Genomic DNA, 24713 nt, shown 5'->3' with positions numbered 1-24713 from the left:
ACTTATCCCCTCTTTTGATTGCCTTTTAGTGCATTTTATCCACCTTTTGTTTCTTACACCTCCTTTAGTGTATTTTATCCCCCATCCCCCCCCCCTTGTGTGGCTCTTATTCCCTTCCCCATTTGTTTTGCTTGCTTCCTCCCAGTCTTTTGTTTGTCTCATTTTCCCCTTCTCCAGCCCCTCTCTATGTCTCTTCCTTACAGCCCCACTGTGTGTCTCTTTCTCCCCCCAACCCCTCTATGAGCCACTTTCTACCCCGAGACCCCCTGTGTGTCTTTCTTACCCCCACCCCCACAATCTCTGTCTCTTCCCCGAGCCCCTTTTATGTGTCTTTTACGCCCCCATACCCTTTTGTATCTCTTTTCCATTCCTCTCGTCATTTTGTGGTCTCTTCACCCTTCCCTCTTGCATACCTCATCCTAGCGTGGCCGAGCAGATCATGGGAGAGGATCTTCTGTGTCTGCTACCCAGTCTGACATAAAGCTGTTCGTTACTCTGAGTGAGCAGCTTCCTTTCAGACCAGGTAGAGGATACAAAAGAACCTCTCCTGGGGTCCGCTAGTCACACTACATGAAGTGACTGTCAGGAGGGGAATGCTGCGCTGTGCACCCGCCTCCTTCCAGTAAACTGCACTGACTCTGCCTGCACTATTCCTACCTGCATCCTCACTTCTGCAGCACTCAGCCAACCGTCATCAGAGCTCAACCTCATTTAATTTCAATCACAAGAAGAATAGTGCAGCTTGGAACCCAATGTATAGGTACATTCACCACTATCAATGTTGCTGTAAGAATACTATAGTCTTTTGAGAGCAGCGCAATTACTGCATCCCTATAATGACTCTTAAGATGATTTCTTGCTTTATCAATGGTGACATTTTTAAATTAAATCAAACCCTTCCCCCACCCTATAACCCATACCTTTCAGAATATATCCATAATCTTAGTAATGCTCTCTTATTACTCTACTCTAAAGAAAGAATAGGACAAAGGGAAGAGCATTGGCGTCCAAGCCCTAAAATTCTGATGGCGGCCACTTCTCCAATGCGCTGAGGTTTTGAATTTTTGTTAAATGGGAAATTTTCTTAATTTAACATTAAAATTTGATGCCCCTATCAGCACTCTGTGCAATGATGCACGAGTTCCCGCATTATTTTTGATGCAACCAATAGGGAAGACTTTTCGGCTATAGAAAGGTTTTCCTGACCACTTTGTTTTCCCCCTATTGTGGGCTCTGTTTCCTGAGAATTCATTCTAACTTGTGAAGTGCCATTTGATGGTTATTGACTTAGCTTTGATAACTGACCCCTGGAATCCCCTGACTTTGGCTTGCTTAACTGTTCTCCCTATTTTCTGTAATCCGTGACCTCCACCTGTCCCTCTTGTCTGCTTACAGACTATGGTATTCTATACTTTCACTCGTTCAGGTGGTCCACGATAAGGACTGATAATACATATTTCCTGTAGTATAGGATACTCATAGCACTGACGTTTGTGTGTTGGGGTGTCTAGCTCTGAGAATTCCTTCCTGATCCATCACGTTTCATAAATTTTAAGAATTATTATGTTCTCCCTGAGTCTCTTTTCTCCTTGGACATAATCTCCTACGAACACGTTAATCACATCCTATGGTAATTTGTTTGCCATTTGTTGGTTGTCTAATGCCTGCTAAGAAGACACTTCGCATTCCAGGTGCATTGCTAATACATTCCTGTCTCAGTTCTCACTTTTATTGTTTCTCAGTCCATTGTCTTCCACGATACCAATGTTAGTCCACAGTGGTTGGTAGTGAAGGCAATAAATTTGACTTTAAAAAGGAATGAACAAACAGCGGGCTTGCAACTTTACAACCAAGACCCACATTGTCGGTGTTTATATAGATTACATTTCCTCTTTAGTGCTGCAGAACAATGCATATTGAAAGAAATAATAGATTCAGTCAAATCTACTGCAATGAAGACCCTGAGTCTGAGTTTTGATGTGAGGCTGGGATGAGGTCATGAAGAATGTTCCTTCACATTTCCAGATTTACAAAGTAACGATTATTGAAACTGAAGACAATGGAATGACTTCACATGTCTTATAATATCGGGAGAGAAATGGATACAAAGGGTCAATTCAAGACAGGCACTAGTGCATATTGTGTGGCTCTGGTTCATGGGGTTTCTGATGGTCACTGGCCACGTCGTGAGTCCTCCTGAAACTTTGTTCAATGAATGTAAAGCAGGTACATTGCTGCTTGCCTTCAGGTCACTTACCTGAGACCCCGGCCGGTGGTTTCCCTCGGCGGTGGTTTCGGGTCGGCGTCGCTCCTCCCAGGAATCGCGTCAGCCGGTGGGTGACCCCGCCGGCTGAGGAAACCTAATGCGCATGCGCGGCAATGCCGCGCACATGCATTAGGTCTCCCCATAGGAAAGCATTGAAAAAGATTCTGGTATCCCTGACTTTTGGCTTTCCCTCATCGTTATGTCTCCTTCTGTGTCCCTGACCTCGGCATGTATTCTGACTATTCTTGGGTATGTTTAGTCCGGCCATTCTAAGGCCTGGTAAGACATTACCTTTTAGTCCTAGGTGTGACACAATTCTACGTGCTGGATCAACTAGTAATCCTGACAGTGACACGGAAATACAGAAATCATGGGTAATGTAGTTTATCCGCCAATAAACGTTGCGGAAGGGGTCCGGACTCCACAAGGGGCGTGTGGAGTCCGCACTGTCCATCTATATGTATGACAAAGATCGATCAACAGGTATGACAGAAGTGAACAAAAAGGAAAAGGAAACCGCGCCCTTATTGTGATACGAACATATGTACTCGAATCCTTATGGTCATACAGTCTCAGTAGTATACCTCAAAAAGAGAAGAATATACAAAATAATAGTGTAATCCTGTAAATAATCCGTAAAAGAAATAGAAAATATATAGATATACACTCACATTAGTCAGAGCTAAATACAGAGCTCAGCTGTTCTTGCGTATAGACGGAATAATCCCCGTCCTAGGATAAATATGAGGTAGTCCACGTCTCTTGATGGTCGCAAACAAAGAACATATAAACAGACAGAAGAATCCACATAGTGTAGTAAATACTGGTAACTTTGTGGGTGACAAGTGAATAGAAAGTATCGTAGAAGCCTCCATAGGTGAAACGCGTAAAGTGGACTTTTTATGGACTTTCTCATAGAGTGTTTTACTTATATGTGTTTTTATTGATTTATATGTATAATAAACAGTTTTAATATATATATATATTTTTTTTATCACTCTGAGATATCCATTATATATTTTTTCCTGGTCAACATCCTATTCCTTGGTGGGGATTATACCACCTATACGTTACAAACTAGAGCGAGGCACGCTCTAGTAAATGTGAGTACGATACTTTCTATTCACTTGTCACCCACAAAGTTACCAGTATTTACTACACTATATGGATTCTTCTGTCTGTTTATATGTTCTTTGTTTGAGACCATCAAGAGACGTGGACTACCTCATATTTATCCTAGGACGGGGATTATTCCGTCTATGCGCAAGAACAGCAGAGCTCTGTATTTAGCTCTGACTAATGTGAGTGTATATCTATATATTTTCTATTTCTTTACGGATTATTTACAGGATTACACTATTATTTTGTATATTCTTCTCTTTTTGAGGTATACTACTGAGACTGTATGACCATAAGGATTTGAGTACGTATGTTCGTATCACAATAAGGGCGCGGTTTCCTTTTCCTTTTTGTTCACTATTGTTTTATCACAAGGTGGGGAATCCTTGTGTTGGTTACTGCTGCCCATCTCATATTACTTATACCACTATAGTGAGCGCCTATACTCTGTCTGTTAGGTATGACAGAAGAACTCTCTACCCTATCTCTCTACCCTATAGTGATGTCAGCTTGTCTGTGAAGGGTTTGTGGCACAATTTCCAGGACTACATTTCCACTTATCGAAAACGAATGACTTGTACTCCTTCAATCAGCATGATAAAGCCATAAATAGATATTTTGACTGTTCATACAATGTTCATGTAATCTCAGTGATAATTTATTCGCACCCCTCCTCTGCATCATCGTCTGGGTTCACACTGCTTGCATCCGGATTTGTTTATTCACTTATCTTACTGCTGGTCACCCAACCCATTGATTGATTTATTTGTTCGTAATCAGCCCTATCTATGGATTGTCTTGGATTAATGACATCGCATTAACTTTTTCTGTACCTCCTTCAGATAAGTGCCAGTGTTTTTTTTTTTATTTTTTTTTACTGGCTGTTTTATTCCATCTTGATAACCGTAACTGAAATAATGACTCCTGTAATCGCACAGTTTATGGAAAATCTTTTGTTTATAAATCGTAGATTCACATAGGGAATCAAAAAAAATAATTGTAAATTTTTTTTTGGTAAATCTCTTTATTTGTTGGTTGTAGGATAAGATAACAAGTCGGCTCGCAGGCCGTCATGAAAAACAATTGACAGACAAATGTGGTATCGGACAGTTTGAATCATAAATCATCATTCCAAGTAGCAGAGCTCCATTATTTAGTTGCGATTTGTTTCATTTTCCCTCTTTTTTTTTTTTTTTTTTTTTTTTCCTTTTTTCTTTTTTCCCCCCCTTTCCCCCCCCCTCCTCCCCCTCTTGCAATAATACAACTAAGGAAAATATAACAGGAGGGTTAGGCTCGCAGGCCTTTGGTAATGACAAACGTCGTTTCAAGACATGTAAGGGGAGTAGAACGGGAAGGTTAGGCTCACAGGCCTTCAGTAGTAACAAACATAATTTCAGGACATGTTTACGCCTTATGACCCTCTGTAAGCATATTAGCAGTGTTGTGGGTCAACTTTTATTTTTGTCCCAACGTCATATGTAGGTTATATTATGTAATTCGTTTGTAGTAGACAGCGTCTACGAGCTCTCCTTATCGCTTATGGGTGTCCATGTTCTGTATGAGGATCTATGGCGGGTGGCCTCGCATGTGATATGTACGTAGTGGGCCTGCGTCATGTCAGTTGCCTATGTATTCGCTGCTCTCATGTCCCGGTATATTAGGTCTGGTAGGGATTCATGTGCACCCTGTCCAAGCTGCCCTCTCCGTCATTGTGCCGTATGTCTGCTCTCAATTCTGCCGTATCTGATTGTGTGTCCATGGGTAGCATTTACAGTGGTAGTGTGTCTTGTTTGTTTTTCTTCTGGTCGTGTGATCGTGGCTTGTTTTCAGTAAAATCAAATGTAGGTGCTTGTATATGGTATGGAAGGTGAGTGTATTATAGTCACAAGAGTCGTGACCTAGAAGAAGGGAGAGGGAAAAGAGTAAGATTGCGGGTATTGAACTATGAATTGAGACGCGGGGTCCGCCCCGAGGGTCCGGGCCCCCCCCACGGCCCCCCCCCGCACCACCCTATAGAATTCTGGACACATATGCGAACCAAGGGCGCCACAGCTCTGCGTGTCTGTCCCCTCTGCCTAGTAGAGATGCCTGCATCGCCTCTGCCCCCTGAATGTCCTCCACTCTGCGTATCCATTCCTCCACACCGGGGGTCTCTGTTTTTTTCCAATATATAGGGATCAGAGCCCTGGCAGCGTTGAGTAGGTGGCGTGAGATCGATTTTTTATACCTTGCTATCGGCATTTGTGAAATATGCAGTAGAGCTAGGGCCGCGTTCCACTCGGGTATCTCTTCCAGGACGTCAATTATGTTTTGTCGTATTAACTCCCAGTAGGGAATAAGAGCGCTGCACTCCCACCAAATATGGATCAACGTGCCCCTTTCCTCTTGGCACCTCCAACAAGATGGAGGGGTTGGCGGGAAGATCCTGTGGAGGAGCGCCGGTGTTCGGTACCAGGACGCGATGATCTTGTAGTTCGTTTCCTGGTATAGTGAGCTGATGGTGCTCTTGTGTTGCCAGATCAAGGCGTTCTCCCACTGTGTGCGTGTGAAGGTAGTGTTGAGCATGGTTTCCCATTGTCTGCGGAAGGTGTTGTTTTCCGTAAGGTGTCCAACTAAGAGGTGTTGATAAAATATGGAGATTGCTTTTCCCACGGGTTTGCCTTTTTCGCACAATGCTTCAAACCACGTCAGGGTGCGGTGTAGGCGTTCTCTATCACGCATGCGTTTGTAGAAGTGTGTCACTTGCATGTACCTGAATGCTATGAGCTGGTTCCAAGGAGTATCCCCTAGGAGGGAGTCCAGTGCCTTTATGTTGCCGTCCTGTAGTATCTTCATGATTGGGACATATTCGCAGCCTCCTCCGAAAGGGAGGGACGTCGATGTGAGCCCCCCCCTATTGCGTCGTTGTAGGTGATGGACATCATAGAAACATAGAAACATAGAATGTGACGGCAGATAAGAACCATTCGGCCCATCTAGTCTGCCCAGTTTTCTAAATACTTTCATTAGTCCCTGGCCTTATCTTATAGTTAGGATAGCCTTATGCCTATCCCACGCATGCTTAAACTCCTTTACTGTGTTAACCTCTACCACTTCAGCTGGAAGGCTATTCCATGCATCCACTACCCTCTCAGTAAAGTAATACTTCCTGATATTATTTTTAAACCTTTGTCCCTCTAATTTAAGACTATGTCCTCTTGTTGTGGTAGTTTTTCTTCTTTTAAATATAGTCTCCTCCTTTACTGTGTTGATTCCCTTTATGTATTTAAATGTTTCTATCATATCCCCCCTGTCTCGTCTTTCCTCCAAGCTATACATGTTAAGATCCTTTAACCTTTCCTGGTAAGTTTTATCCTGCAATCCATGAACCAGTTTAGTAGCCCTTCTTTGAACTCTCTCTAAGGTATCAATATCCTTCTGAAGATAGGGTCTCCAGTACTGTGTACAGTACTCCAAGTGAGGTCTCACCAGTGTTCTGTACAATGGCATGAGCACTTCCCTCTTTCTACTGCTAATACCTCTCCCTATACAACCAAGCATTCTGCTAGCATTTCCTGCTGCTCTATTACATTGTCTGCCTACCTTTAAGTCATCAGAATAATCACCCCTAAATCCCTTTCCTCAGATGTTGAGGTTAGGACTCTATCAAATATTTTGTACTCTACCCTTGGGTTTTTACGTCCAAGATGCATTATCTTGCACTTATCCACATTAAATGTCAGTTGCCACAACTCTGATGGGGCTTGGCGTGGGTGAAATGTGTACTTGTTCCCTCATGCGTCTCCAGCTGGTGAGCGTTTGTGCTACGATATCTTCCTTTTCTCGGTCCAGGTTTGCGTTCACCTGTGTCCCCCATACCGCAGCCTGTAGATGTGCCCCCCGTTCCTCTTGTGCCACATTAACCCATTGTTTGCGCCTTTGTGGGTCTGCGTGTAGGTCTAGGATGCATTGAAGGACAGTGGCCTGATGGTACCTTTTAAAATCGGGTAGTGCCAAGCCTCCTCTGTGTCGCGGCAAGCATAGGATGTCATGACGAAGTCTCGAGCGTTCGCCTCTCCAGATGTAGTGGATGACCGCTGATTTTAGCTTGGCAAAGAATGATGGGGGTATTGCTATCGGGATCGTCTGGAACGGATATAGGAGTCTTGGTAGGATGTTCATTTTCAAGACTGCGATCCGCCCATGCCAAGATACATGTGGGTATGCCCATTTATTTAGGTCCGCCAGTATAGTTTCCAGTAGCGGCGTAAAATGTTGTGAGTACAGGTCGTTCGGGTCTCTCGTTATCCACACCCCGAGGTATTTCATCCTACCGGAGCACCACCTGAAGGGAAACAGAGATGCTAGAGCTGAGTATTCCTCCTCCGGTAGGTTGACGTTAAGTACTTCACATTTGGAAAGGTTAAGCTTGAAACCTGCCAATTTGCCGAAGTATTCCGTCACTGCCATGATGTTGGGCATCGTGATTCTGGGGTTAGTTACAAAGAACATAAGGTCGTCCGCGTATGCGGCCACCTTATGTTCTGTGCCCCGCCAGGAGAGGCCCTGAATGTCTGGGTGTTGTCTGATCGTCTGTAGTAACGGTTCCAGGGAGAGGGCAAACAGTAACGGTGAGAGTGGGCAGCCCTGTCTCGTGCCGTTGGAGATCTTAAACTGTGCTGTGAGCGCTCCGTTTACTCTCACCGCTGCCCTTGGTTCATGGTATAGTGCGCGTATCCAGGTGAGGAGTTTGGGCCCCATTCCCAAGTGGCCTAAGGTGGCGAGCATGTAGGGCCATTTCACCCGGTCAAAGGCCTTTTCGGCGTCCGTGGAAAGCAATTGGAGTTGTTTTCGCATCGCTCTCGCCCTGCGCTGGATTGCGAACAACCTCAGGGTACTGTCACGTGCCTCCCGGCCGGGTATAAACCCCGTCTGGTCCGCGTGTACCAGCGATGGGAGGACCCTTTGGAGTCTAGTTGCTAAAACCTTCGTGAACAACTTAGTGTCCACGTTTAGCAGTGAAATCGGGCGGTAGCTGCCGCAAGCCGTCAGGTCTTTCCCAGGTTTTGGCAGTACCGTTATTATTGCTGCTAAAGATTCTTTTCCGAATTTTTCCCCCTCTGCCACAGCATTGATGGCTTTAGTCAGCCAGGGCAGCAGGATCGGCGAGAAGGTCTTATAATACCCGGAGGGTAGGCCATCGGGGCCTGGTGCTTTTCCCGTTTTGGTGGATTTCAGGGCTGCCTGGATGTCTTCCGGCGTGACTGCAGCGTCCAAGTCTCCTGCAACGTCTGGATGTAATGTTTTCGTCACGGCCTCCCTTAAGTATTCCTGGGTACTGCTATGTTCGGGTATCCCGTCCATTTCTCCGTCTCGGTCCTGTAGGTTGTACAACGATTGGTAGTAGCGTCTGAATTCTTCAGCGATTTAGTCCGGGAATGCCGTTGTGGCGCCCGAGGGGAATAGCAGGGTGCGAACCTGTGTGCGGTGCGTATTGCCTTTCAGGAGCCGTGCCAAGTATTTGCCACCTTTGATGGCATGGGTGTAGAAGAAGCCCTTCGATTGTTGCAGGGAGCGTAGGTGGCGTTTTGTAAGAAGGTCCCTCAGTTGGCGTCTTGCCTGCATTAGTTCCCCGTATGTTTCCATAAGCTGGGTCCTCTTGTGTTGCTGCTCTAGCTTCGTAATCGATTTGTAGAGGTCTGCCATTTCTCGAGTGGTTTCCCTTTTCCTTTTAGATGCCATCCGAATGAATTCATGTCTCGTAATATGTGGGTTCTTCGTTCGGGCGCGTTCAGGCCCCGACAATTAAGGGTGAGGACAGTCAGGGGAGCAGGGCGATACGCCCTCGCGTCATTGGGTACATTGCCGTTGGCCATCGCTCGGTGCCCACCCCCGTTGTGGTCAGCCCGTTTCAGGTGCCCGGACCCCCGTCGCGCCCCCCAGGTAAGAGGGCAGTAGTAGGGCTGGGATGGGAGGGGTATGAGAGAGGATACAGTGGGTAATAGGGTGGAGAAGAAGGATAGGGAGAGAAAGAAGAGAAGGAGAGTGAACAGTTGCCCGACTAGGCGGGTACTGTGACCGGGATAGGAGATATCTCGGTCTGTCAACCTCTGATGAAGAGGTGGCTCGTGCTACGGTCGGTAGCCCTGTGGGTTTGCCCCAGTAACCAGACCAGTAGGTCAGAGCCCGTGGGGTGCCGCCGTATATGTGTAAGCACTAGTGTGGTGTGAGGTGAGTGGTCCGCACCTGTCCAAGTTGGAAAGAGTGTGTGTCTTGTTCAGAGAGCTCGTATCCGCCGCTACCCGTGGTAACTAACATTCTAACATGAAATAAAAGATCCATCTCAAACATTTGGCCAAAGCCATAATTAACAATAAAACAACAACATAGGGTAAATTTTTTGTAATACAGAACACCTGTGATTGCGTCTATCTCGGCTCCATGGTTGTCTGGCGTGTGCCAGTGGATTTCCCTTGGCCTGCGCCCTGATCCCCCTCACGGCCCCCCTCAGTTCTCGTGCTGTCGCGGGGCAGTGCAGCATTAATCACATGTGTGCTATAGGGGTTGTCATCAGTCCTTCACTACGTGCGTTGTCCCCCTCTTTCCCATGTGTCACCTTATTGAGTCTCGGGTTGCAGTGAGTGTGTAGCAGTCGTAACCCTTCTGAGGTCACCTTAAGCGTCAGCGTTGCGTTCTGTTCCCTATCGTCCTGTAGTTGTCTAAGTCTCATCTACCTAAGGACTCCGTCCTCCCCTGCAGTCCGATGCAGTCGTGTACGTCCCGGGTGGTGTCTCTGCCAGTTAGTGTGGGAATGTCCCCTGTTAGGCTTCCCTCCTCCCCCCCCCCATCTCCCCCTTTCTTTCGCTTTGTGTCAGTCACTGATTCCTTGCTACTTTCTCTTGCTCTACCTGACCCTGTCTGTCGGGTATGGCTGTTCACGTGTGCGAGTCCTAGTGGTTCTTTTTCCTCATGCTACAGCGTGTGCCCTGACTATTGATTGCCTTTATTCTGCCCACCATCCCTGCATGGATGCTCAACATTATATAGCATGCGTTGTGAAAAGTGTCCGTGACCCTTTCTCATGTTTCAGGAGCATACGTCCTTTGGGATTCGGGCGTAAGGGCTATTAATAACATAAGTGGTAGTGCACATGGTGGCGCCAGGGTTACGTCTTTTGGTGGTCCGGTGGGTTAGCATTGGCTGGATAGCCTAGTTCTTCCAAGTGTGCATTGGCCCAGTGACCCGGTGTGACCCCCCCGCCCCCCCAAACCCTCACCACCCAAAGGAATGCAGGAGGGGTGTAGGCAGCCACATAGAGGCAGATTGGGGGCCCTCCAGAGTCCCATTGGCCAGCTCCCCTAATAAGGCTGGCTCCGGCAGATATCCCCGAGTGTGAACGATGCCGCCCCGCGGGGCTCCCCATCGGAGTGTCGCGCCACTGAGGTCTCATGTTGGCAGCCAGATCTCCTTCAACCCCAACCTCAGAGTCCCAACTCTTGGCACACTTGTATTTCCCTCCCCTCCCCCATTATCCCCCCTCCCAAAGCCAACAGTATGATTGCTATGTGTACGTGCGTGGGGGTGGGGGGTGGTAGGTGATGAAATGGCCACTGTCCCCATGAGGGCTGCTAGGTAGTGTTGTGTGACTCCCCTTGTTTACCAAGTACTGTTGTGTGGTGGGGGGCCCACATGTAATTCAGGGGGGGGTGAGTTACCTTTCCAGGCGCTGCCATGGGCCGATCATCCGCTTGGTGTGTGGTGTACTGTATTCACTCAGCCTGTTCACCTCTCCCCAGGCGTCTCCGTTGCAAAGGTCCCGGCGGTGATTGCCCCCCTCGTCTGCGGGCTGCTCTTTGTATCCTTGGGACCGGTCTGGAAGCATCCAGAACCCAGTCCGTAAACTGGATATGCGGTATGTTCAGGGCGTCAAGGAGTCGTGGGATGTCATCCGGCCAACTGGCCGTCAGCCATTTATCTTGATGTCTGGCCATCAGGGCAAAAGGAAATCCCCATTTGTATTTAATATTGCGTTCACGTAGCGCATTGGTTATTGGTTTGAGTGCTCTCCGGGCTTCCAGCGTGTAAGGAGAGAGATCATTGTACAGGGATACGTGAGTGTCCTGGAAGGGCCATGTTGGGCGTTCCCGGGCTTTTCTCATTATCGCGTCTTTAATCGGGAACGAGTGTAGGCAACAGATCATATCTCTTGGGCCCTCCTCAGCGGAGCGTGGGCGTAGGGCCCTATGTGCCCTTTCAAATTCGAACGCTGGCGGGGTGTCAGTGTGCAAGATAGAGCGGAATAAGTTTGTTAATACCTCTTCAGCTTTCTCTCCTTCACCCGCTTCAGGGATCCCCCTTATTCTTATGTTGCATCTGCGGCCTCTGTTATCGAGGTCCTCCAGATTCCTGCGCATGTGTAGGATCACGTCCCCTTGCCTGGCTATGGCGACGTCTGTCGCGTTGATCCTGGTGGAGTTATTTTCTGCCGCCTGTTCTAGGGCCTGGATGCTGCCCGCATGGGCTTTTACCTCTGTACGGAGGCCCGCTATTTCTGCCCTCAGTGCATCCTGTATGGTGGTGGTTAGGGTGAGGAGATCAGCTTTGGTAGCCATGGCTGCTGCTATGCGCCTCAGTTCCCCCTCAATCCTGTCTATGGCCGTGGATTCTCCTCCCGTGGCTGGGGCTGATTGATGTGCGGCCGGGGCCGGGCTTTCATCCCCGCCGCCATTGCCACGTGGCGGCTGCAAAAAGCCGTCCATCGTACCTTGCTGCGAGCCTGACTAAGGGTCCCTCTGGGCTTGCGGGTGATCGGAGCGGCGGTTACGACCCATTTGTCGTGCTGGCTGATGCGGGATCGCTGAAATCAGGTACGGGTGCGGCGGAGCACGGTGCCTAAGCGTCCATCTTGGTTGGTGTCCAGGCCACGCCCCTTCAATAATTGTAAATTTAAGGCTAAAATAGTCAAGCTGTGATTACAGCTGAGTTTGATAATATTTTCAAAACAGCCCCTTTTTTGCCAAAATTTTACAGTTAATTTTTCTATTTCACTACAACTCAGTTCTTAGTGAATAGCCTACCCCCACCCCCATCTTTGATCTATATTAAAATAAGTGCCGTATAGTGTATTACCTCCATTAGAAGCCTTTAACGGTAACCTAAGCAATTGCAAACATGTGTAATAAATATTAAAGGGACGCTATAGTCACCAAAACAACTTCCGCTTAATGAAGCATTTTTTTTGTGTATAGATCATGCCTCTGAGGTTTCGCTGCTCAATTCTTTGCCATTTGTGAGTTAAATCAGATATGTTTCTCTTTATGCAGCGAAAACACACCACACTGCCACAGACTGGACAGACTGCCACAGGAGGCTCCTGCAAGGTCAGCTTTTAACCGAGCATGAGATAAGAAATTCTAAATTAAACAGAATTTGCAATAAAGGAAGTGTAAACATTAGATGACTTTTTACAGGAAGTGTTTAGGAAGGCTGCAGGGAAGTGTGGCTAGGGCTGCACAAACAAAGTGAATTAACTCCTAGATGGCAGAAAATTGAGCAGTGAGACTGCAGGGGCATGATCTATACATCAAAACTGCTTCATTAAGCGAAGGATGTTTTTGGTGACTATAGTGTCCCTTTAATGATAATTCAATGGCCTATCCAGCTCCAAATATTTGGGGATTTTGGAGGTTAGGTATAAAAAGTGTTGTGAAAAGTGGTGTAGAGTACTAAATGTGGGGCAATCACCATGGAAACTTGTGCATATGGCAGGCACAATATATTGGTGTCTGTCCCTTTTTAATGTGTGCCAGTTTTACAGAAGTTTAGTAGAGACCATTTTTATACATAAACCACTACATGTTGTTTACTCAGAACCAAAATTTGCTTAATTCTCTTTTTTTTTTTTTACTCATCATTGAGCAGCTCTTTCGCATAAGTTAGCGCTTTATATATAAATCTGGAATAGTTCACATAATTTTTAATTATAGTGTGCTTTTTCCCCCCAGCTCTTAAAGAAAGAATTCTTGGCAAAACTTTTACCTGAAATGTCAGTTTTATGATTTACAGACAAGTCTTTTACCATGCTTTTTTTTTTTTTTTTACTTGATAATATTTGCATACTTTACAGATGTACACAACGTACCTTGCCCTATTCCCGATCTTATCATAATGCCTGTTTCTCAAAAGTTTGGCTGTCAGAAATTGTAATGGTACCAGCAGGATACTAACTGAGTTATTATCTGAAAATAGTTGATTGTGTCATTTGTCAGGAATGTAGAGTAAATTCATACATAAGGGCCAAAATAGCCAAAACTGACAACATATCTGACTTAGAGAATATTTTCAGGGCCAGCGCGACTGCTAGGCGAACTCAACAGCCTCTTTAGGCACTCAGGCCCAGGGGGCACAAGGTTTGTGTGATCCGCAGGAGCAGAGCGCACAATGCTACCATCCTGCTGGTCACTGCATGACCGAGCCGTGGACTGCAGAAGGAGCTTCTGAATCCCCTGCTTGATCTGACAAGAAGTGCTCACAGAGAGCGCCAAACTGCTTCCTGTTAGGGGAAACAGAAGCACGTGGCATGGCCATGCTACAAAAAGGAGGTGAGCAGGCATGGCAGGGGAGATGGGGGGTACAAAGAGACTGCAAAGGGAAAGTGGGGTAGAGAGGCCGCAAAGGGACAGAAAGGAACAAAGAGGCACACAAAGGGTTGAGGAGACAAAGAGACACAAAGAGGGACGGGGTGGGGGAAAGGGGCACACTTCAGCGTAATGAAGCATTTTTTTTGTGTATAGATCATGCCTCTGAGGTTTCGCTGCTTAATTCTTTGCCAAGACAAGAGCTGCAGCAGATCCCTACACTCGCTCCCTTCAGCCAGCAGCAGCAAGACCCCAAATAAGCCACTCTCCTGGAAGCTAAAGGTTGACAGGAGGGTGGCTGTAAGTATTTACATTTATGTGTTTATGTCAGATTGTGTGTATGTATCAGTGTCACGATGTGTGTATGTGTCAGTTTGTGGCTGAGTATGTGTATGCGTGTCAGTGTGTTCATCTGTCAAGGCGTGTTCATGTGTCAGTATGTATATAAATTTGTGTAAATGTGTGTGTATCTGTGTGTTAATGTTTGTATATATATCTGTGCAAGCGTGTATGCACATATATCCAAGCAATCAAACACCAACCCAACATGCAAACACACTTCTGTAATCTTTAACCCCTTCCCGACCGCAGACGTGCCAGGTACGTCCGACAAAAAACGGTCGTTAATAACCTTGGACGTGGGGCGTGTCCTGGAAGCCGAGCGCACCGGTCGCATGTGCTAGGAGCTCCGCTCGAGCCTGCTTCCTAGGAGCTATTAACCCGACATTAACGGAGAAATCAAGCGCCCAACGCAGACATGTCGCAGCCTAAAAGTAAGCGGATGACGGAAAAAGCCGATAAAGTGAACTTCTTTGCGGCAAGAGCCGGCCACGGCAAGCACTGGCAGCCGCCAGACCAGGCCCATGATGGCGCCGACAGTGACCAAGAGGCTAATACACAAACCCTGGTAGGGGAACCCCCACTTACCCACAGCAGGATGAAAGACCTGCTGGAAGAAATGTCTGACAAGCTTCTCCAGAAGCTAGATACCGCGCTGAAAGACCTCAGAAAAAATGTACAAGACCTGGGACACAGAACATCCCATATAGAAAACAAAATGGAGGACATCTCAGAAGCACACAATGTTCTGGCGGACCAGATGGAGGGGTTGGCCGCACGGGTCAAGGAAGAGTAGCAGGGTTACACAATGTCACACACCAACTTAGCAGCACTTGAGGGAGGGAACTCCCACAGGACGAGAGGTTACTACCTCTACCCCCACGGCACGTCCACGCAGTGCCTAGCCATGTCAGTGGCATACGTAGTATTAGTTCAGGATTTTCTGTATTATATGTTTTTGTTTATTGCATGTTATGTTTATTGTACTAATGTGAATGTACACATTGTGGGGCATATGGGTGGCCCCATACCACTCCTCCATGGTACGCTACACGCAACATATGTTGGACAAAACCAACACCCTTCCACCCCACTCAGGGGAAGATCACAAAACACTTTGAGGACCACCCTGCTCAGCTTGACTTGGCTGGGAAGAGCAGGAACCCTCACACCAATACACACTCTAAAGAGATACATACAACTCCGCACGCGACAACCACCGTGAAGATATGCACATATAACGTGAGGGGACTGAATGTCCCTGCAAAAAGACACCTCCTCACCCGCGACCTCCGAGCTGCCCGCACTGACATCCTTTGCCTACAAGAGACCCACTACCGCACAGGTGACTTTACCAACACGTTGCTTAAAGACTTCCCGCATCAATTTCACTCCACTTCTAGTACCAAGTCAAAAGGTGCTTCCATCCTGATAAGCAAAGAGATTAAATTCTCCCTCCACAGCCAAGACATAGACCCTAACGGCAGATATGCCATAGTGTCAGGTACGATGAATGACATAGAGTACACAATTGCAAACATATACTCGCCCAATACTAACCAAAGAAATTTCCTACACAAAATCCTTCACAAACTACCAAACACACAACATGGCATTACGATACTCTGCGGAGTATACACTACTCTACCCATACACAGCCGCAGGCACCACCCCCTGAAAAGACAATGCAAGGCCATACAAAAACTCTTACACACACACACCACTTTTATGATACCTGGAGACTCGCGCACACCTAACGAAAAAAATTACACCCACTATTCCCCAGTTCATAACTCCTATTCCAGGATAGATAACCTCATGATATCCGGCTCACATCTAAACCAGCTGCATTCATGTGAAATAGGCCAAATAACGTGGTCGGATCATGCACCGGTTACACTGGAGCTTAAAGATAGTTATGACTTTAGACACCGCAGCCCCTGGAAAATAAATGACTCACTACTGCTTGACAGGAGCTTTACAGAGTGTCACGGTAATATACCCCAACACGCAGGAATAGTACAGATAGTCAGGAGACAAGAAACCAGGGTTCGTCTTACCGGACCTTAGGATGGCCGGACTTGACAAGAAAAAGCAAGACAGAGTCTAGAACAAGCCGAGGTCAAGGGAACAGAGAGACAGCGTAACGTAGAACAAGCCGAGGACTGGTACACAGAGGACAAAATAGCGGATAAGCAAGCAAGGATAAAGAGAGAGCGGAGTCAGGAACAAAGCCAAGGTCAAGCACCAAAAAACCAACTGAACGATACAAGCACTAAAGGGAAACTGGACAGAAACCACGATAGGGCAAGGAGCAAGGGAAACAGGTGAGTATAAATACCCTAAGGTTCACTTTGATTGGCCCCTGTCATATCCACGCCCCCAAAATGTGAGTGTATGGGGAATGTGGCCTGACAGGGGCCAATGGGAGACTGATTCTAATTTAGTCTCCCACTGTCCCTTTAAGAGCGCGCCCGAGACGCGCGGTGCGCTCTTAGTGTCGGGCGGGACACGTGACCGCTTCTCGCGGTCACTGCCCGCCTGACTGATCATCTCGTTGGCTGAGCCGCGCGCGGCTCGTGCAGGAGCAGGACCGCGCGCGGCGAGAAGAGAGGACCCCGGCCGGCCCCTGGAGAGGGTAAGTACCGCTACAGTACCCCCCCCTGAAGACACGCCCACCGGGCGGGGAGGAGCAGGCCTGGCAGGAAAACGAGCGTGGAAAGAACGCACAAGGCGAGGAGCGTGAACAGCGTCAGCGGAAATCCAACTGCGTTCCTCAGGCCCATAGCCCTTCCAATGTACCAGATATTGGAGGCGACCCCGAAGCAAACGAGAGTCAATTACAGCCGCCACTTCAAACTCCTCATGGCCCTCCACAGAAACCGGAGGAGGAGGAGGGACATGCCGAGTATAACGGTTGCACAGGAGGGGTTTTAACAAGGAGGTATGAAACACGTTAGGAATGCGTAAATTTTTTGGAAGATCCAATGCATACGAGACAGGATTAACCACATGCAAGATACGAAAAGGACCAATAAAACGAGGGGCCAACTTCATAGAAGGCACACGAAGACGAATATTGCGAGTAGAAAGCCAAACCCGGTCTCCCACAGCATAGGATGGAGCCGCCCTGCGATGCTTGTCTGCCTGAACCTTCTGACGAGCAGCTGAGGCCACCAAAGAACACTGAACCTGCTCCCAAGTATTACGTAGACTAGCCAAATGTTCGTCCAGAGCTGGCATGCCCTGTAAGGAGAATGCAGCTGGAAGAACCACGGGATGCCGGCCATAAACAACGTAAAAAGGGCTGTTAGCGGAGGATTCATGAGCAGCATTATTACGAGCAAACTCAGCCCAAGGAAGAAGGTCAGCCCAATTGTTCTGATGGTGGGACACGAAACAACGAAGATACTGCTCTAGAGATTGGTTGGCACGTTCAGCAGCTCCCTTAGACTGGGGGTGGTAGGCTGAGGAAAACGAGAGGGAGATACCCATCTCTGTACAAAACGTTCTCCAGAATCTGGAGATAAACTGGCTACCCCTATCGGACACGATCGAAGTGGGAATACCATGCAACCGAAACACCTCCCTGGCAAAGATAGAGGCAAGTTCCCTGGATGATGGTAATTTGACAAGAGACACAAAATGAGCCATCTTAGAAAAACGATCCACAATCATTAGGATGACAGTTTTACCATTAGAGGGAGGTAATTCAACAATGAAATCCATGGATATATTGGACCACGGTCTCTCGGGTATGGGCAACGGATGTAACAACCCACAAGGAACTCTGTGGGAGGACTTCATACTGGCACAAGTGCTACAGGCATTAACGTAATCGGTGACGTCCTTGCGCAAGGAAGCCCACCAGAAATATCTAGAAACTGCTGAGAATGTCTTAGAAATACCAGGGTGTCCAGCAGTTCTAGTGTCATGATATAATGACAAGATGTCTCGTCTCTCCGGTATATCAACGAATAGCTTATCAGCAGGCCTCTCCCCAGGAGCCAAGTGTTGTTTAGCCTGAATAGCTTGTAAGAGAGAAGACGAAATGGAAAGAACAGTAGTCGCTATTATTCTGTCAGGCGGAATGACAGGGGTAACATCGACCTCGAGTTTGTCAGTAGTCTCGAATTGTCTGGACAGAGCGTCAGCTTTAGTATTACGGTCACCCGGTCTGTAAGTGATTATGTAATTAAAACGAGACAAAAACAGAGACCACCTGGCCTGCCTGGAAGACAATCTTTTTGCTTCACTAAGGTAAGAGAGGTTTTTGTGATCCGTTAAAATGAGGATGGGATCCCTAGTACCCTCTAGCAGATGTCTCCATTCCTTGAGCGCCAAAATGATAGCAAGGAGTTCACGATTGCCTACATCATAATTCCTCTCTGCTTTGGACATCTGTCTGGAAAAGAAGCCACAAGGGTGTAACGGCTTTTCAGGTGAATCTCTTTGAGACAAGATAGCACCTACCCCTATCTCAGAAGCATCAACTTCAAGAATAAAGGGCAGTGAAGGGACAGGATGCTGTAAAACAGGAGCAGAGGCAAATGTAGCCTTCAAGAATTCAAAGGCCTCGAGTGCTTCTGGTTTCCAGACATGAGTATTACCATCCTTCTTGGTCATTCTGGTTATAGGCGCAACAATGGCAGAAAACCCTTTAATAAAACGCCTATAATAATTAGAGAACCCCAGAAAACGCTGAATGGCTTTCAACCCCTGGGGTAGAGGCCATTCCATAATGGCAGACAGTTTCTTGGGATCCATACGAAAACCCTTGGCCGAGATTATATAACCCAAGAATTGGACTTCAGATTGATCAAATGAACATTTTTCGAGTTTACAATAGAGACCGTTAACCAGAAGAGTTCTCAACACTAATTTAACATGCATGTGATGAGTCTGTAAATCAGTAGAATAAATCAATATGTCGTCCAAGTATACTATAACGAATGTATGTATAAATTGACGTAGGACATCATTAATAAATTCCTGAAAAACTGCTGGGGCGTTACAAAGACCAAAGGGCATCACAGTGTACTCGTAGTGGCCACTCCTGGTATTGGGGTATGGGGTACGCATTTTTGACGGTGATTTTATTTAGGCCCCTATAGTCAATACAAGGCCTTAATTCGCCATCTTTCTTAGATACAAAGAAGAAACCCGCCCCTGCCGGGGAAGAGGATCTTCTAATAAATCCCTTCTCTAGAGATTCCTTAATATATTCCTCCATAACCAGATTCTCCTGAGGAGATAAAGGATATATTCTCCCTTTGGGAGGCATAGTACCAGGTAATAAATTAATTGCACAATCGTAAGGCCTTTGAGGTGGCAATCTTTCAGCCTCCCTTTTATCAAAAACAGATTTAAGAGACAGGTACTGAGAGGGTATGACCGTAGGCACGGGAGGAATATTAGTAGAATTCAAAGGGGTGACTTTAACAATACAAGACTCTTGGCAAGAATCACTCCAAGAAACTATTTGTCCTGACTCCCAATCAATGGTGGGATTATGAGTACGTAACCAAGGATACCCTAAGACGAGGTGAGAGGAAGGAGAAGTAATGATCTGAAACCGAATGGTCTGAGAGTGTAACACCCCTGTAGACATATGTAGTGGAACAGTTTCATGTGTGATAACTGGAGAGCATAATGGTCTACCATCTATGGCCTCAACGGCCAAGGGTGTCTCCTTCTCTCTGGTGGGTATGTTATTCTCCTTGACAAAACTGGAATCAATAAAGTTTTCGGCCGCTCCGGAATCAACCAGGGCTAGTATATTCCCTGCTATGCAGTTATTATCAAGGTGCAGGGAAACAGGAAGAAGTAGTTTATTAAGAGGCAAATGTGAGGACTGTGATGTCACACCCAAGGCCAGTCCTCTATACGGTCTTAGGTGCGATAGTTTCCCGGACGCACGGGACAGTCTTGTCTCATATGACCCCTCCTACCACAATAAAGACAAAGTCCCTCCTTTCTCCTATAAAGCTTTTCAGCGTCAGTAAGTTTGGCAACCCCTAACTGCATAGGTTCCTCCTCAGAACCCTTAGATCCCTCGGGAGTCTCAGCTCTAGGGGAGTTAAAGGGAACAAAATGTCTATTTCTGGACCTGGTATATAACCTGTCACGGATCTTGTTATCTATATCGATAAGATAGTCAATCAGGTCCTCCAGGGGTACAGGGAGGTCCTTAGCTGCTACCTCATCCAACATAGAATCAGACAGACCTTCCATAAACGCGGTAGTAAGCCCATTATTAGTCCAATCTACCTGTGAGGCAAGGGTACGGAACTGAATAGCATAATCGGCTACAGATTTAGATCCTTGCTTTATTCTCATTAATGCCCTGGCGGCATTTTTTGACCTTTTAGTCGTGTCAAATGTTCTACGGAACGCTGTGAGGAAGCTATTGAAGTCGTGTACCATAGGCCCATTAGCCTCCCAAATAGGATTTGCCCATTCTAGTGCCTTATCCGTAAGCTGGTGCATAAGAAAACCCACCTTAGATCTATCAGTGGGAAATGAACGTGGGTACATTTCAAAGTGGAATTCCACTTGATTAAGGAATCCCCTACACGTCTTAGCGTCCCCTCCATACCTAGGTGGCGGGGTTAGATGTGCAGAAGCATTAGGCATATTAGCTGTGTCCGGTATAGGGTTTACAGGAGGCGTAGGTACAGGTACCGGAGCTGATCTGGATAACAGTGTCTGGATGGCTTGAGCCATTTGATCCATACGGTGATCCTGTTCTGCGAATCTAGCCTCATGAGTGGCCATCTGTTGACCTAAACCTGCGGGGTCCATGGCCCTATCGTAATGTCACGGTAATATACCCCAACACGCAGGAATAGTACAGATAGTCAGGAGACAAGAAACCAGGGTTCGTCTTACCGGACCTTAGGATGGCCGGACTTGACGAGAAAAAGCAAGACAGAGTCTAGAACAAGCCGAGGTCAAGGGAACAGAGAGACAGCGTAACGTAGAACAAGCCGAGGACTGGTACACAGAGGACAAAATAGCGGATAAGCAAGCAAGGATAAAGAGAGAGCGGAGTCAGGAACAAAGCCAAGGTCAAGCACCAAAAAACCAACTGAACGATACAAGCACTAAAGGGAAACTGGACAGAAACCACGATTGGGCAAGGAGCAAGGGAAACAGGTGAGTATAAATACCCTAAGGTTCACTTTGATTGGCCCCTGTCATATCCACGCCCCCAAAATGTGAGTGTATGGGGAATGTGGCCTGACAGGGGCCAATGGGAGACTGATTCTAATTTAGTCTCCCACTGTCCCTTTAAGAGCGCGCCCGAGACGCGCGGCGCGCTCTTAGTGTCGGGCGGGACACGTGACCGCTTCTCGCGGTCACTGCCCGCCTGACTGATCATCTCGTTGGCTGAGCCGCGCGCGGCTCGTGCAGGAGCAGGACCGCGCGCGGCGAGAAGAGAGGACCCCGGCCGGCCCCTGGAGAGGGTAAGTACCGCTACACAGAGGAACTTACAGAAGAGTTGAGGGCTTACTTCATGAACAATGACACGGGAGAAATAGCTGCCACAACGGTGTGGCAAGCCCATAAGACAGTTATGAGGGGCCTACTGATCAGGAGAGCAGCATTTGTAAAGAAGACCACACAAACAAAACTCAAGGAATGGCAGAAGGAACTGTATGACCTGAACACAAAACCAAATCTCGCCGACCACTGCAGCGAAACACCGCATAACTCACTTAACGAGACTCATACACCAACAAGCTATAGACCAAGTTAACAGACGTATGACCAAACTAAAAACAACACACTATGTCCAAGGCAACAAAGCTAGTAAATTACTAGCACTCCGCCTAAAACTCAGGCAAGCGAACCAAAAAATACACCATTTAATAGACCACAATGGACAAAAGCTTCAACCCCAAAAGTGACGTATTCGCACAATATTATTCAGACTTATACAATCTTAAAGACAACGCCACCACCACACAACCAAATGAACGGGGAATAGCAGACTACCTAGACAGAGTTCAACTTCCACCATTGACGAAATCACAACAAGATACACTTAGCAGCCCGATCACGTACCAAGAAATGATCGACACAATAAATTCATTGCCTAACAGGAAATCCCCGGGCCCAGATGGCCTTAACAACGCTTATTATAAAAAATTTAAGGAAACCTTAGCACCTCAACTGGTTAAAACCTTTAACGAGGCAATAGATGCACAGTCCCTCCCCAAAGAAATCTTACTAGCACACATAGTAACGCTCCCGAAACCAAACAAGACACCAACAACACCACAGAACTTTAGGCCCATATCACTTCTCAACACAGACGCTAAATTACTCGCAAAAATATACGCCACGAGACTAGGGTCTGTGCTACCACCCATAATACACAATGACCAGGTGGGATTTGTTAAGGGGAGGCAGGGGTCGGACAACACCAGGAAGGTCATAACCTTGCTGCATAAACTACACACCCATGGCAAGAAGGGATACTGGTCTCCCTGGATGCAGAAAAGGCTTTCGACCGTCTGCACTGGGGATTCCTCCAGAGGGTCCTGGAATGCTTTGGAATCCCAGATACGGTAGTGGCAGTAATAAAGGCCTTGTACAGCGCACCAACGGCACAGGTGCTGAACTCAGGATTCCTATCGGAACCCTTTTGGCTCACTAACGGGATGAGGCAAGGATGTCCCCTATCCCCATTGTTGTATGTGCTAGCACTGGAACCCCTGGCGATAAATATCAGGACAAACACCTCCATACATGGAGTGAGCATAGGGGGCAATGAATACAAAGCTAACTTATTTGCGGACGACATCCTACTCACACTCCCACAACCCCTGGTGTCTCTACCGAATTTATTACATGAGATCCGCCTATATGGGGACCAATCGTATTATAAGTTAAATGTCGCAAAGACACAGGCAATGGGGGTAGGGATACCAGGCCACATAACCACACAACTGAAAGCCACATTCCCCCTGGATTGGAGGGATGATTATTTCACCTTCCTGGGCCTACGAATTACTAAGACGATAACTGGACTCCATGAACACAACTACGGGAAACTCAGAAGAGATATAATTGACACCTTACAAACATGGGAGGACAAGTACCTGTCATGGGTGGGAAGGATAGCAGCCATAAAAATGATGGTGGTGCCTAAACTACAATATCTATTCCCCACATTACAGATCCCACTACCTAAAATATTCCTGCAGAAACTCCAACAAACCCTAAACAGACTCGTCTGGGCGAATCGCAAAATTAGAGTAGCAGAAAAAATACTGCGCAAACCGGTGACGGAAGGGGAATTAGGGCTACCTGACGTGGGCGCATACTATAGGGCGGCCCTCCTGGCCACAATGGTGCTAGCACACAAGGCGGAAGACAGGCCGCAATGGGTAGACATCGAATCGATGTGGGCATGCCCAAAAGGGCTACACCACCTATTCTGGATACCTCACCGCTTACGCCCGGTACCCAAAGGAATTCCTGACACCACCTCACTACTATTGAGAACTTGGGACACAACCAAACATCAAGTAGGATATACGAAACAGTGGTCATTAGCAACCCCTATACAGAGCATACACATAGCCAACCCCACATTTAACTACAAACCATGGGAAAGAGGGGGCTGCACACTGGTCAAACACCTGTATCACAACGACACATTAATGAAATTCCCGGACCTACTGAGCAGATACGACCTACCGCCCCAAACGCTATTCTCCAACTCAAGTCACTTCTAGAACACGACACAGGGGTAACCACACCTAGGAAAGCAAAGAATATTGAAAGAAATTGCATAGCCAGGACGATACCGAAAAAAATAATCTCGACCATATACAAAGCATTGACTGATCCACTAGACGGAGACAGGGATAAATTCCAGGAAGCATGGCAAACAGACATAGGCAAAACACTGACAACCGAACAATGGCAGAATGCCTTCACAGCACACAAAGGCAGATCCAAATGTGCTTCTCACCTGGAACTGATGCGCAAAATACACTACAGATGGCACATGGTGCCGGCTAGACTAGCGACTATCTACCCTCACACGTCTGTGGACTGCTGGAGGTGTGGGAGGGAGAGAGGATGTACCATGTGTGGTGGACATGCCCCCGCATCACCGAATACTGGGTAGAAGTAGGCAACATAATCTCATTAGCCCTGCACCAAGCTATTAAACTGGAGCCCAAGTGCGGAATCCTTTTCATGACCCTAGAAGGATTTCCCAAACCCCAAGCATTCATAATGTTCCACACGCTAATCGCAGCGAACTTACACATTGCGAAAGCGTGGAAACAAACAGACGCCCCAGACATAGACACGGTGATTAAGCAAATCACAACGAACGTTGATTACAAGAC

Source organism: Pelobates fuscus, chromosome 11, assembly GCF_036172605.1.
Source record: "Pelobates fuscus isolate aPelFus1 chromosome 11, aPelFus1.pri, whole genome shotgun sequence".
Taxonomy (NCBI): domain Eukaryota; kingdom Metazoa; phylum Chordata; class Amphibia; order Anura; family Pelobatidae; genus Pelobates; species Pelobates fuscus.
The sequence above is the reverse complement of the archived record's forward strand: the minus strand, read 5'-3'. Positions refer to the sequence as shown.